Source organism: Nyctereutes procyonoides, unplaced genomic scaffold (assembly GCF_905146905.1).
Source record: "Nyctereutes procyonoides isolate TBG_1078 unplaced genomic scaffold, NYPRO_anot_genome, whole genome shotgun sequence".
Lineage (NCBI taxonomy): Eukaryota > Metazoa > Chordata > Mammalia > Carnivora > Canidae > Nyctereutes > Nyctereutes procyonoides.
The window spans coordinates 38,103,957-38,119,450 of NW_026575135.1; the positions used below are offsets into that span (position 1 = coordinate 38,103,957).

General features: G+C 45.6%; 1 protein-coding gene across 2 annotated transcripts in view; it reads right to left on the minus strand.

The window, feature by feature from the left end:
- CCDC171 (coiled-coil domain containing 171) overlaps positions 1–15,494 on the minus strand; it is a 396,084-nt gene that overhangs the window by 29,035 nt on the left and 351,555 nt on the right. For both annotated transcript variants that reach the window (XR_008661460.1, XR_008661461.1), the window contains exon 26: positions 2,874–2,914. The gene's annotated coding sequence lies outside the window, so the exon portion shown is untranslated. The remainder of the gene's footprint in view (positions 1–2,873; positions 2,915–15,494) is intronic.

Below are 15,494 nucleotides of genomic sequence, written 5' to 3' on the forward strand. Positions count from 1 at the left end.
ATACAATTGGTGAAGCACCTCTTCAGGCATAAGTACCATTAGGATCCATTACCTCCTCCTCTGAGAAGGGGGGAGAGGCACAGACACCCACGTGGAGCAGGCCCTCACGCTTCCAAACACGTCTGGGCCCGGTGAGGGTGGTCCATGCAGGCCGGAGGGTAACACGCAAGGGGCTGAGGAACGAGGGAGGTACGAGGCAGGCGAGTGTTCTCACGGTGGACGGTGAGGGGAGAGTGGAAGGATGTGGTCATGGGGAGAGAGGAAAGAAAGATGAATGGGGCCTGAGTCAGTCATAGGCTAAAACAAACAGGAAGGTTTTAAAGTGAGATTTGAGGAGAGGAAGTGGTTCTGAGCAAGGGAGGGAGAGAGTTCCAGAGATCTGTCTTGGAAAAGAGCTACTCTTCATTTTTTTGGATAGTCCTCCTCATGTGAATATTTCTTGGCTGTTCTGACAGACGGGTGAACCAATTTTTTATTATTATTATTTTTTTAAATCACAACTGGCTCCAAACTTTCCCTAGAACTTGAACCAAAAAGGATTGAGACTTGAGGTCTGAAAATATTCAGTGGGTTCATTTATGTTAAATTGTACTCCTGTCTGCTGCTCTTAGCAAACACTTGGGGGGCCACCGATGAAGGGAGTGTGGGGCGGGAGTGGGAAGCACCCCGGTGCCTGCTCAGCTGAGCTCATCTCTCTCATACTACTGTCCACTGTGCCTCAGCCATCCAGGGAACGTGATCCCAGAAAAGCTCAGCACATTTCTAAATCTACATCTCTAAATCCCAGATGCAGAATTATGATTGGCTAACTCCAAGAGGGGCTACGTGTGGGAGGGAGGGAAGACAGATGGAGTTTCGGGACTAGGGGTCCAGAGTAAGCTCACATGAAAAGACAAGGGGTTCTGTGTGGCATTCCATGGAGAGCATGAAGACACAGACACAAATAAAGGGCAACCTTTGATAGATGTGCAGTGCCTTGCTTTCTGCAAACTAATCTTCAGACAGTTCTAGAAGTCAAAAAACAAAAACAAAACCAACTAACCAAATAAAAAAGGCTTCATTGAAAGGACTTTTAAAAAAGCAAATATTTCCAAGACAGTTTATTAGAAATTTTCTGTCCATATTGTGAAAGATGATAAAATCCTCTGGGCTTCAAGAACTAAGAGGCTTTGCCTTTGCTTCTTGTCTCAGGTCTTTGGGAACTGAACCATCATGGACCTGATTTTTTACATCTACAAAGTGGGGATAACAAGCTTTGTCCTCACCTCAAAACCTATTACTTACATGGTTTGAACTTGTGTAAAGATCAAGATATGTTTAGTAAAGAATATTTTTCATAATTGAAGAAAGTTGTTGCAGAACAACTACTATGACATCCAGGTGATGGTTTCTTTCTAGTCTGAAACTGAACTCAGGTACAAATAAGCTTAATGCTGGATCATTTTTCTATTGAGCTGGAAAAGAAACCATTTAAATAAAAGCCCCAACGTTTTTCTGTGCTGTGTCCATCGTCCCTCTTGTGAAGTCAAACTCACTCCCACACTGTGTAATAAAATTTCAAAACTTGGTAATAGTAAACACATTTCAGATACTATTTTAACAGCTTTATTGAGATATAATAGATATTTCTTATTATTTTTGCACTTTAAAATAGCACTGTCAAATAAAGTAGTCCCTAGGCTCATATGGCTACTAAAATTTACACTTCATATAATTTAGTACAATTAAAAATCCAGTTCCTCAATCACACTAATCATATTTCAAGTGCACAGTAGCCAGTGGTTATGGATTAGACAGCACAAATATAGCCTAATCCCATCATTGTAGAAAGTCCTACTGAGCAACACTGTTCTAAAATAATATATACTCATACAAAAATATGGAAAATATATAAAATGAAAAAAAAGATAAATATATTTCTTATTTTCCTATCCTCCAGTGAACACTATTATTAATATTTTGGCAGATTCTTTGTAATGCTGGGGTTTTTTTCCACACATCTGTTTTGTTTACATTACATGGTTTTGATCTATTGAAATGCAACGTGTTATGGACTGCCTTTTTAACTTTAAAATATAAGTACTCTTCCAGGTTATTTTCTGTTTCTCAGAAACACTTTCAGTGGCTGCAGAATACTTCATCAACTAGAGGTACCATTACCATAAAAAGAGCACAGGTGTACATTTTTTTTCAATAAAATAAAGGTAAAATTGAAAACTTGCTAGCATTTGCTGGCTTCAAAGGGGGCCAAAATTGCTTTATTTTAAGGTAGTTTCTGGTCATTCATATTTTACTAGAAACATGCACAAAATCCAGGACCAGCTGACTGACGTCTAGGCATACTCCACCTGAAGCAGTGGTGGCTTCCAAAAATGGTAGTGGCCACTCAAGTGTCATCACACATGAGAGGGCCCATCTCCCACTACGTTAGAGCTGTGCTCAGCAGATGCTAAGTCAGGGCAACATGCTGCAGAATGAGGATAATCATCCTGAAATTACACATTTCAGTTGCCAAAAGCTAAAGCCAAAGGATTATGTTCTCGAAGAGCATTCTCTCTGCAATATACCATGAGCATCGCAGGACTGATGTGAGTAGCTGATGAGGTGATTTACCTGAAAGGGCCCCACACAGTGCCTGGCATACTCTCCAGCGAGCTTCCAGAACCTTCACTCTCCTGGTTCTCCTTCTGCACTAGCTGTTCCTTCTCCAATCCCTTTGCTGGATCCTCTCACGTCCTGAACTCTGAGTGCCCAGAGCCCCAGATTCTGTCTTTGGACCTCACTCTGTTAACATCGTCTCCTGGGCTGACCTCAGCCAGCTTCGTGGCTTTAACAACCCCGGGGGACCCCCAAACTTCTCTCTGCCTCCTTACCTCCTCTGATATCCAGGCTCAAAGATCCACCTGAACAGCTCCTGTGGGCACGTCAAAATTAAAATGTAATTCTCTCCATCAAACAAATGAACCTGGGGGAACAGATGAAAATTTTTCAAGAACCCACGGTCCTCCTTGCCCTCAGCTGTAACGTCCAGTTCATCATTAAATCCCATAAATTCTGCCTCGGCCCGGCTACCTTCCTCCTAACGGGTCTCAGGGCCTGGCCTCCACATTCCCTCTTCACCAGGGGGCTCCACCTGCCTCCCCCCAGAAGTGTTTGAAAAATACACGGAAGGATTTAAGGCTGTCACAATAATGCTCGTGGCCGCTAATTCCGGGGGGGTGAGTAACCTAAATGCTTAGGATGGTCCCTCACAGCTAAGTGTTATCTCCCTCCCCTCACCAAATGCCAATTGCCCCCCACTGGGATGCCCTGAACCTGTGTGATCCTTTAAAACTAAGTCAGCTACAGTTTTGCTATATTCAAAGTCTCCTGTGACTCCCCACCCCACTAGGATAAAATCCCAATTTCTTACTAGGACCTCGGAGGCCTCCGATTGCACCCTCACCTTCCAATCCCCACACTCCTCAGGTGCTCCCTGCCCACCGCACAGAGCCTCTTGCTCTCCCTGTTCCGGGCCTTCACACTGGCTGCTCCGTCTACCTGGGGAGTCCCATCTGGCCCTATCCCTTCTGCAATCAGGCTTCTGTCAAACGTCACCTCTTCAAAAGAACTGTACCAACTCTGCCACTTAGTATAATGGACCCTAACCCCAGGAGCCTGGCTGGCTGCACCGGACCCCTTTACTTTCTTCCTCTTTGTTAATATCTATCTACTTCTTTACCTGTCATCTGTCCCCTCCTCCTGAATGTCAGGAACTTGCTGCTGGTGGGTGGTGTCCTTGTTGTTTTCCTTCAACAACTCAGAGGAGGCTGAGTCTAACCTCCAACTTGATGGACAGAATGACAACAATGAGCAACCTTAGGGAGCGCTCCCCATCTGCCAAGCTCTGTTCCGAGCCCTTTACAGGCATTGCTTGAGCTTCCAGAAGCTCCTATAACAAACCACTACAAACTTAGTGGCTTCAAACAACACAGATTGATTATCTTACAGTTCTGCTGGTCAGAAGTTCAAAATGTGTCTCCCTGGATTAAAATCAAGGTGTCAGTGGGGCTGTGTTCCTGCTGGAGGTTCCAGGTGCGAATCTGCTCTTTGTGCTTTCCAGCCCCTAGAAGCTGCCTGCATCCCCTCACTGTGGCCCTCTCTCCCTCTCCCTCTGTCGGCTTTTCTGCCCCCCACCTGTTTGGACCCTTGTGATGACACTGGGCCCACTTGGATAAGCTCAAGGATCTTCCTATCCCAAGATCCTTAATCACATCTGCAAAGTCTCTTTTGCTACCTAAGGTAACATGTCCAGAGATGAGGATGTTGGCACCGTGCAGGGCCATGATTCTGTCTACCACATTAACCCACTCACTCTGGACTGTTTGTACTCACTACACCTCTATGTTTTTTCCACACCAAAACCAAGTCCTCTGATTCCCTGGGTTCCACTTGAGAGTCCTTTGGTTCCCCCTATCCAGACCCTATCTATCTACCTGATAGGATCAAATCCCATGGATTAAGGGCTCCATTCTAAAGACTGCCCCCATTTCAAATGCCAGTTGCAAATCCTACATTGTCCCTGATACTTCTGACAAGCTATAAATTCAATTCACAGCCCCCTCCTCGAATCTGATAATTTGCTAGAACAACCCACAGGACTCAGGATGTGGGTGAATGGGCACAGAGCTTCTGTGCCCTCTGCCCTTTCTGGGTGCACCACCCTCCCAGCAACCCAGAAGCTCTCCAAACCCCCCAATTTAGGGATTCTCGTGGTGGTTTCATTATATAGATAGAATGGATTAAATCACTGGCCATTGGTGATTCACCCAATCTCCAGCCCCTCTCCCTTTCCAGGAGTCAGAGAGTGGGGCAGAAAGTTCCAGGCTTCTAAATAAGGCTTGGTCTTTGTGGTGACCAGATCCCATCCTGAAGCTGTCCAGAGGCCCACCAAGAGTCACTGCAGAACAAAAGATGTTCCTATCACCTAGGAAATCCCACGGGATTTAGGAGCTCCGTGTCAAGAACTGGGACAAGGAGAGGCTGTTGAGGAAAGGATCTTTGGAGAACACAAAAGGTGTTTATAGGGATTCACTATGCCTGGACTGTCCCTCCCCACCTAGCTGGTTTGTGAGAATCCAATCTAAATGTCACCTCTCCTGGGAGCCCTCACTGACTTCTGAATGCAGATACAGACTCCCTTCTCCTTCATGCCAGCTCTGGCTTCAGTGAGGATTTGTCCCACATGATAGCATTCATCACAAGGTAGCGATTACTTATTACCGACCTTTCCCCTACTGGCTAGAGAGCTCGTTGAGAGCAGTCTCAAGGTGGCAAGACAATGGTCCTTAGGAGGCAGTCCCAGGAACTCTGAGCAGGTTTACCCTCTCTGGCCACAGACTGGCTGCTGTCTACAAAGTCAGTATCAAAACCAACCTTCAGTATGCAGGCTGGACCCTGGGCTCGGATGTGGATCAGGAGAAAGACCATACCCCTCCATGAGCTCAAAAATAGGAAGGCCTCACCAGCACACTTTGAAAAACAGCACTGAGCCCCAAAGAAAAAGGAGGACTTGTTGCAGGAGGCAGGAAAGGGCAGGGTCAGGCCAGGTTACCGGTGCTGGGAATCAATGCCAAACCCTCTCCCCCTCGACAAAGGCCTGCTCAGCCCTGGAAGTAAGATGTGAATGCTAACAGGGGCAAGTAAATGAACGTGTCAATGATATGAAAGGCAACATACCTGGGGGAAGAGACGTCCAGATTTACACTCATCTGTAGACCCAAAACTCTTCTGATGGAATAATTTTGAAACCGTGCCTTAAAACTCATCACTTGAAAAAGCTTGTGAGCTGAAGACTTGCAGCCACGTTGAGGCAGCCAGCATCCTGAAGGCCTCTGCAGGCGCCAGATTCCCATTAGGAGCTCCCTCTTGCCCAACAGCGCAGCACTGGGGGTTCAGCCCTCACAGGCAACAGCAGCGGCTATCACCACGAGGGGTGAGCACTGCACTTGGGGGGCAGGCTGACCAGCATATTGCTTTTTGGAGAACAAAGGAGTGTGAGGAGGAGAGGCAACATTTCCTGACTTATATCTGCACCAATTACCCCCCTAGATTATTTACATCCTCACATCTTCAAAATAAGCAAGCCTACGGCTGCCCCAGTGGCTTAGTCAGTGGAGCATCCAACTCTTGGTTTCAGCTCAGGTCACTGTCTCAAGGTTGTGAGATCGAGCCCCACATCAGGCTGTATGGTCAGCGTGGAGTCTGCTTGAGAGTCTCTCCTTCTGCCCCCCCCACTCCAAATAAATAAATAGATCTTAAAAAAAAAAAAAAAGCAAGCCTACAACATAGACAAGAAACTGAGGTTCAGACCAATGCAGGAACTTGCCCAAAGGCATAGAGTAAGTGGCAGAGCTGAGGTGGAAGCCTTACTTGCCCTCACTCCCCCAGACCCTTCCCTGCTCAATACACTCTCCCACACTCCAGAGACACTGTCATGAGACAGTGAGACACTGTCATGACAATTCTCACAGTCATGAGAAGATGCGAGATGGTCGAAAGGTGCTACGCCCTGCCTGAGGCTCGGCAGGCCCAGGCCCCGTTTCAGGCTTAGCTAGTGGTGAACCGTGAGCAGGTCCCCTGAGTTCTACAGATTTAGGTTCCTCATCCATCTGGAGCGGAGATACCCTGAGGTCTCCAAGAGGCCTCCTAGCCCTACATTCCATGATCTTCGGAACTCACACCCTTCAGTGAGGATTTGTCCAGCTACAACTCCGAGAAGAATTATCCTCGAGGATATGAGACTCAGAATGTTAAGACTTTGCAAATGTTACCATTCCAGCAACAATGTGTGCACAGAATATTCTTGGCTGGGGAGGGCAACATTTGGGAAGAGCGGAAGTCTGTCTGTCAGCAGTGGGCTTAAATGTGGCTGAATGGTGAGTGGGGTGATGCAAGGGGGAATCTGGAAAGGTTCACGGTCTGTTTGAAAAGAAAAAGGGTTTTAATGGGACACGCTCACTCACTTTGGACTTTAATGACTTCTGGAAATATAACTCAGGAGGAAGGAGAGTTAAGGAAGAGGATTTGGGGAGGAAACAGAGAGGAAGGAGAAAGTGATAAATACAGGATAGATTCAGTGCCGGGGGTCACTGAGCACCTCAACCGGAGGGAAGAGTCTACCAGCGAGCCAGTCCCTGGGTCAGAAGGCCCATAGCTGGCTCTTAAGATGATTGTAATGCCAGCAACTGGATTTGAAAAGCAAATATTTCATTTTAAAAATTGGAATGCTAGAATATAAATAATGCAGGTCTGTTAGCTAACCCCTGTGAACCTCAGTTTCCTCACTCCTGGTATGAAGACAAGTCCATACCTCATAGGGATTTTTATAGGAATAGAGTGGGACACAGAGTGGGATGGCACACGTGGAATCCAGCAGCGCCTTTCACCTGGAAGTGCTGTCACTCATTCAGGAAAAGGTAACAGCCTCGAGGAGCAAACAACGTCATGGCAGCAGGAGACAGGGGCAGCCAGGCTGTACAAGGCCAGCTTAACCCAGTGACAGCCATGGAGACACGATAGAGAAGGTGCAGCCTCCTCACAGAGGCTTCCTCCCTCTGCTGGCCTCTTGAGGAGAGGAGCATGGGGCTCTCCACCACCCTAAGACAGAGGGAGCTCAAGGCGGTTTTAGTTAGAAGAGGAAAGAGATGTGATATCACTCGTGGCCCAAGAAGATGAGTATAGTGGAATGGTCAAGAATTCTGGCTTCCAATTGCCGAGGGTGGATTCCAGATCTGTCATGGCACACTCAAGCCAGGCAAGAGGGGAGTTTAACAAAGAGATGTTTTTTTTAACCAGAGGGTTGGGCAGGGTTTAAGAAAACAGCAGAGGATGGGGTGGTACCTGAGAGTTGGTCACGGCAGATAGCTATCACCACCACAAGACCCCAAAGGTCAAGGAGTGGCTGGCAAGTAGAACCCCAAGAGATTTTCCGTAGAGATGGGAAAATCGGAGCAATCCCACCCAGGCTGAGGAGAGCAGAGGATGAGCAGGGAGAGAAAAAACAAGCTGGGACCCTCCCGGGATGGGGTACAAAGCAAGGCCTGGAGCCTGCTGGCTACCATCAGACCAGAACCCAGCACATCTGCCCTTCAGTCCGAAGCTGTGGCCTAGATCCTTCCTTGAAATCACTGCTAACACTCTGTTACTGAGGTTGCAAGCCTGGAACTATCTTCTCCTTTGCTAAAATGTGGCATTTGTGGCTCACCGCTCACCCAGTGCCTCCAGCTCACTCTCCAAGGTGAGCCTGTCCAAGGGGACCTCCTCGCCTCCCTTCCCTGGCCAGCTCTCTCCTAGAGATGTCTGTAGGGGGCCCTGGAGCAGAACATGAACGACCCACTCTGGCCTGCCAGCCTGTACTTTTTCTGGCCAGCCCCAGCTGCCATACAGAGTGCCATCTGTATACAATAAGGGCTCTGCACATTCTCCACCAGTTCAGTCACTCAGAAGTGTGTCCTGGGAACACTCTAGATCCTTTCATTGTGCTCCCAAGGAGGCTCACAGGAAAGAGTGGTGAGTTCTTGGACAGGAGGCATTTCAAGCTCCGCAGCCAATGTAAAACTTGATGAGTCAATTGGTGCTTTGCCCAACTCATAAGAGCTCAGAGCTGGAAGAGCAGAGACCCAAAACTCTGTTCCTCACCCAGGCACGCTCCATGTGTCCATTCCCCCTGGGGGCCTTGCCTCCTGATCCATGTGCCAGTGCTGGCAATGTGCTGATCCTTCCTGTGTCCCCACTCCCTACCTAGCCCGGAGCCAACAATTCTGTGCCACAGATGAGGAACAGGATGCAGTAGTAAGACCATATGGTGGGCAGAGCTCTTCCACAAGTGTCACCTTACTTCACACTCATGACAACGCTGGAAGTCAGGCAATAACAATGATGGAGAACCTTCATCGACCTCCTAAGATGGACCAAGACCTGTTAAAAGTACTTTTTATAGATGACTCACTGTGTACTCACTGTGTACTGTTGGTCCCTGTTTTTCACTTGGAGAAACTGAGGTTGAGAAAGGCCAGGTAATTTACCTGAGTCACTGAGATTTGAGCCCAGGGCATACTGCCTCTAAATCACTCGGACAGTCACCCTTCTCAGGTAACAAAGGACTTGGGACGCCTGGATAAAGTACTCACAGTTCATTCAGAAAGTGGTGGAAATGATTTTTTAAATTTTAAAATAGAATATGATGATGGACATATTGCCTTTTGGAAAGAAGAATCAGAGAGGGCTCAGAGGAGGGAGGTCAGCGTGGAAGCCATGGTGATGTTGGAGGGATGAATGAGCAAGGCTACCTGCCTTAAAGCAGCGGGAGGTCGCAAGGAGGAGACAGATCTAATACTGGAGGTGGAATGGGCCCTATTGGGTGGGAGATTCTGCTTTGCAGAATCTTTGCAGGTAGGTGTGTTATCAACTGGAAATTGATCACGGGAAGGGGGCAGATCCTTTGGAGCGAGATCAGTAGTTCTATTTGAGACTTATTGAATTCAAGGTACCCACAGAATAATCAGGTGGCAATGTCCCCTGTATGGACTGAATACTAGTCTCTCCTCCCAGATCCCTATGTTGAAATCCTACCTCCCAATGCGATGGTATTAGAAAGTGGGGCCTTTGGACAGAGAATAAGATTACATGAGGTCATGAGGGTGAGGCCCTCATGAATAGGATAAGTGCCATAAAAAGTCACCAGAGCCCTGCTTCCTGTCTCTGCTCTCCACCACAGGAAGATACGAGAGGTCAGCAGTCTGCGGTCTGAACTCGACAGTGCCGGGACCCCGATCTTAGATTTCCAGCCTCCAGAACCATGAGAAATAAATTTTTGTATTTATAAACCACTCAGTTTATGCTATTTTTGACATAGCAGTTTGCCAGATTGCTCCCTCCTCAGCTTCTAGAAGAGGGGGCAGCAGAAACTCCAGAGCCCAGTGGTGGTACATCACCTCAGCCTTCTCATCTCAGTGCATGCCAGCCAGACCTGTGATGGTTAGCAGCTGTGTCTTGCCCAGAGGTCCCTGTGGCTCTCATGGTTCCAAACCATGGGCCATTTTGCCCCCACCCAGGGGGCAGTTGGCACCATCTGAAAACACTTTCGATCATCACGTGTTGGGTGTGTTGCCACTGGCATTTAGTGAGTAGAGGTCAGGGATGCTAGTGAACCTCCTCCAATCCTCAGGGCAGCCCACACAACTAGGAGTTCTCCAGCTCCAAATGTCAGTAGCACTGAGGTGGAGAAACCTTTCCCGGCAGGATTAAGACCCGGTTGCCCATAGTGGTCACTAGCTTGGTGGCCTCTTTCCTTCCCTTCCTCCCTGCCCCACTTGTCTGCTGGCATCTCCTGTAACCCTCTCTCAATAAGCCATTTGCCCTCAAATCACTGTCTCGGGTGTGCTTCTGGGGGCCGCAAACAAGACAACCCTCAAGCTATTTCTGGTCTGGGTAAGCAGATGGAATCTATCTCCTATACGCCACTAGAAAGAACATTCCCCACCATGAGGGGGAAAATATGTTTTTAACATATTTATGGAGAAAAGGCAGAAATCCAAATGAATGTAACACAAACGGTGACCTCTTAGGACACAATGCACAGAATACCAAGATGAGCAGACTGGATCTGGGGAGAGTCCACCCCACACTGTGTCCTTGAGGAGCTGAGTTTGAGGGAGGCTCACAAAGCAACAATGAGGCCCACTGGCAGCAAGGAGAAAGGGCTTTCTGAGAGGAGAACGTGCCCCTATGGGCGCTCCCCAGATTCCAACCCCAGGTCACAACACCCTGGGGTTCTTTCCCTTCCAAGGCCAGGTTCATAGGGCACCCTGGGAATTGTAAACACAACCATGGAACATTACAGAGAATGCACAGGGCCCAAATGTCCTCCTCCCTGTGCACTTCCTCTTTGTGGGAGGGAACAAAATGGCTGCAAATGTCTCCAACGTGAAGGGAAATCTTCCCTGGTATCACGGCCAGGGGATTACATCTGCCTACAGTTACAGGATGTATCACTTGCAGAGAATTCCACAACATACTCAAGGACCAAAAAAAAAAAAAAAAAAAAAGTATTAAATCGCCAGCTAAATTATTTGATCTATATTTTTCATTGTTTTTTTTCTCCTGTGGTTTTTCACCAAAGTCCACTTTGACAAGCCATTAAAAGAAAACCCTATGTATATGAGCAATAGATTTAAAAAGAAAAAAAAAAAAGAATGTATCAAACAACCCAACGTATACAATTTGGAAGAAGTAACCAGATCCTCTTGCTCTGGCAGGCCATAAACTGGGCTAAGGAGGGACATTGTTTTTCTTTTGGTTCTTCTGCCAAGTTAAAAAGGAAGTTGGAGATTAGAACAAAATATTTCAATCAAAAATGAATCCTTCAATGAAAGTTGCTTGATCCCCTTTGCTACCACCCCCTGCCTCCCTTCCCCCTTATTGGAAGCATATTTCTCTTTGAAAAGAAGTAGTGTATTGTTGCTGAATAGAAGGGGGACAGCCCACTGGGGAGACACATCGATCTCATCATTTTAAAAGTGGGAGATAAATGACCTTAGGCCTCTTCCCAATCAAATGCTGTTTCTGCACATTCTCAGAATAAATGGCACGGTTTTCCCTGGTGAGCAGCGAGTGCTCTCCCCATAGCTGGGTCTGCCTCTGCTAGCCATGCATCCCAGCTCCCGAACAAGCCTAAGTGCAATTAAGATGGATACATCTGAGTGCTGCCAGGGCATCACATCGTTCTTGGAAACTCAAACAAGACCTTGACTCTTCCTAATGGCAAACTTATAAAACAGCCCTAGTATTAAGATAGCAGGATTTTGACTTCTTGAAAGCTCCCTCAAATTCACTATGAGATGTGGGTAGGTAGCTTAGGTGCCTCAAATACTACCATAGGAAAAGATCCAAAAGAAAGGTAAGGAACAGAGCTGTGTGTGCTTTCCAAAGACCCTCTTCCACTGCATCCTGCCAGTCTCTCCTCAACAGGATTCCATTTTTTCTAAGTAAAAAGGAATATATTTTTGAATTTTAATTCCAGTATAGTTAGCATACAGTGTTATATTAGTTACAGATGTACAATATAGTGATTCAACCATTTTTAAGTGTTTTATAATCATTCCAGTATAGTTAACATAGTGTTATATTAGTTTCAGGTGTACAATACAGTGATTCCACAGTTCTATACATTACTCAGGGCTCATCGTGATAAGTATACTCTTTATAGGTGACATAGGTGATGGGAACTAAAGAGGATTCCTATTTTTAAGTGGCCCAATAAATGTGGTCCTCTTGGTACTGAGCCCACTTAATAATGTTTAAAAGAACAATGCAAAGCAAATAATGTGGTAGGACTCTGACACCAGGTCCTGCTTAATAGAAACGTAGCTCAAGAATTTACACAGGAAAAAAACAGCAAGAATGTGATTCTGGAAGAGTTCAAGCAATTAAGAACTATTTTATTAAATCGGCTAACATGTTTGTAACTGGCCAGGTTCTATACTCTTCAGTATACTCACCGCCATGATTCTTGCTAAACCATTATGTCCATTGCTCTTCAACAATCTCAATAAATGTTAGTAATACAACCAACCAATATGAATTAGACAGTCATAATAAATACTAGAATTATCAAAGATATTAAAATGTAAGGGTATGTTATGGCATTAATAACAGCATGACAATACATAATAATGGTTTTGATCTCCAGAGCTGAGAATGAGTTGTATTCCACAATGGATTTTACAATAAACATTTGCAAATAATATATATTTTGATAGTGAACAATTATATAGAGCTAATATAAATCCTGATTTTTCTCCCCAACCTCTCTGGCTTCACCATCCTGTGACCTCATGTATTTCGATGCTAATCTTGTATCAGAGATGACTTGAGGTATCACACTTCCCTAACTTAACACATACCCAACACCTACACAAGTAACCTGGAAGCCTAGCATTCCCCCTTGCAAGTGCTAAATATTTTAGGTTTTAAAACTGGAAAAAAGCATCACCATTAAATAAATGATCCTTGATAAACCCACAAACAGGCATCTGTGAGCAAAAGCCTTTTCCATGATCCACCTTGCTCCCCTATAACATGCATTCAGCAGAAGGTAGTCACTAGTTTTGCCCAATGTGTGCATGTGTGTGTGTGTGTGTGTGTGCATGCACATGCACACACTCGTGTTTCTCCTGCCTGAGTTTCAATGATAGATCAGAAATGATAACAAAAAAAAAGAGCTCCAGTCCCTTATAGCCTAGCCCCTCTTTTGTTCTTAAATGTAAACCCAATGCCACCCTCGTCCTTACACAAACTTCAGGTCTCCATATCCTTTCTAGCTCACCTGCTTGATAGCTCTTGATGGCACTGATTCAAAAAAATCTGTATTAACATGGCTGTGTCCCAGGGACTGAGCCACATGCTTTGCCCCAACATTCTCAGCTAATCTCTGTTAACACCATGCCCTTGGGGATTATAATTCACTTCATTTTGCCCAGGAGGAAGCTGAAGCTCAGAAAAATCAAGTGATTTGCCCAAGATCTCTAGGGAACCAAGTGCCTTCAACCTCTCAGCGTAGCATCTGTGCCTGGGAGTCCTTTCCTGAGAGTGCCATCCTGTCTGGTCTATGGAGGTTGTTGTTTGGGGGTTGGTGGTATCACTCTTTCCACCGGCCAGCATCCTCAAGCTCTTCCTCACAAGGACTGTCCCCCGTCACTTTGTCATTGCCTCTCACTCACCTTGGCTGGGACGGCCTGTCTAATTTAGCTGCCTCGCTGACTATACATTGGGCCTCTGTTCCACTGGAGGCCACATACTACCAATCGCTATTGCAAGGACACTGCTTGGACCCCCTCCACGTTCCCGAGAGCCTTGCTCCACCACAAACTAGCTGTGTCAGTCTGGGAAAGTCATTGGAACTTTCTGACAATTTCTTCACATTTATAATAGACATAATAATCCCAGCTTTATCTCTGGAAGAAAACTCAAGTGGAGATTAAATGAGACTCAGAAAGTAGGCTTTGGGGAGCATAATTCTCATGGCAGATTTTATTGTTTCCAAAATGCCCCTGAAATGCAAATTTTCATCTAAATTTGCTCAACATGTGGGGTTTCTGGATCTGAATCCAATGCCAGATTTTTCCTCCAGTATTTCCCCTTCTGCCCACAAAGAATAAAAGTTGGTCAATCAACTTCTCCCTGCAAAATCTGAGTTCATAATCTGTGTTCCAGAAGGTGTGGCCAAGAACTGTATTCAGTAATAAGCACTGCATTTTTCATTTATGAAATCACCATTAAAGGAACTCTCCATAAAGAGTCTTTCTTACTTTTAATACCTAAAGATCATATTTAACTAATCCAATCTTCATTTTCTAGGTTGTCATATTTGCTGAGATGATCAAAAATAAATACATAAGTAAATAAATAAGTAAGTGAAGTTTTGGAAGCAGAAATTGTTGAGAATCCCGGTGCCCAGACTGCTTCAGATCAAAATAAATACCCAGAAACCTTCAATGCCTCCCCTTTATCATGCAGTAAAAATCCTGGCTCCTTGGCCTGACTTCCCAGGCCACTTCCAGCCCTAATCTACCTTTCCCTCCCAAAGTGCTTCTCCTCCATGAACTATGTACTTTAGTCACTCTGGATTATTAGGTCACCTCCTTTAAAAATCCCCTTCATTCTCCTTCTTTGGCATTTCATTGAGGCCTCTGCCACTAAAATGCCTCCCCCTCTCCTCTTGACCTAACCAAATCCATGTAGTTCAAACCTCTACTTCTTCCATGGAAGCTGCCCTGATCACCTTAGTCTAAATAGGTTTCTCCTTCCCCTGAGCACCTGGGGCAAGTTCATGCTCTTACCCACCAAGCCCTGCCTTCTGACTAGTGTCCTCATGAACCATCATTAAACATCTTTACTTTTTCTAATTATTATTATTTTAATATTTGGTGCCCTGTTCTGCCCATCTACCCAGAGCCAGCAGATACACACTTCACATACAGTAGCCACTCATTAAAAACCTGATACTTAAAAAAAAAACCAAAACAACAACAACAAAAAAAACCCTGATACTTAAATTTGACCCACATGCTGGCAAAACTACTCTGATCAAAAGAAATCTTTCTCATGCATAAAGCAACGGAATTATAGAAATCCACCCCATTGGATATTTTTGGCTACAAAGGAAGGAGTATCTTTCCACAGTCTCAACAGAAACGGTGCATGTGAGTGTGTGTTTGGGGTACAGAAGTAGAGAGAGGCTTGTTAATTTTAAAGCCACATAGCATGTTTGGCTAAGACTGTGACTCCATTTGTGTATTTCAACCACGTAAAATACACCCTGGGATTCTGGACTGAGAAAAATAGCCATATAAGGAGAAAACAAGACATTCCCTATAGCTGCCCTTGTAAAACACTCCATGATTTAACCCTCTGCTCGGACAGATCCGGGCTCCTGCACTTTACAACTGCCAACA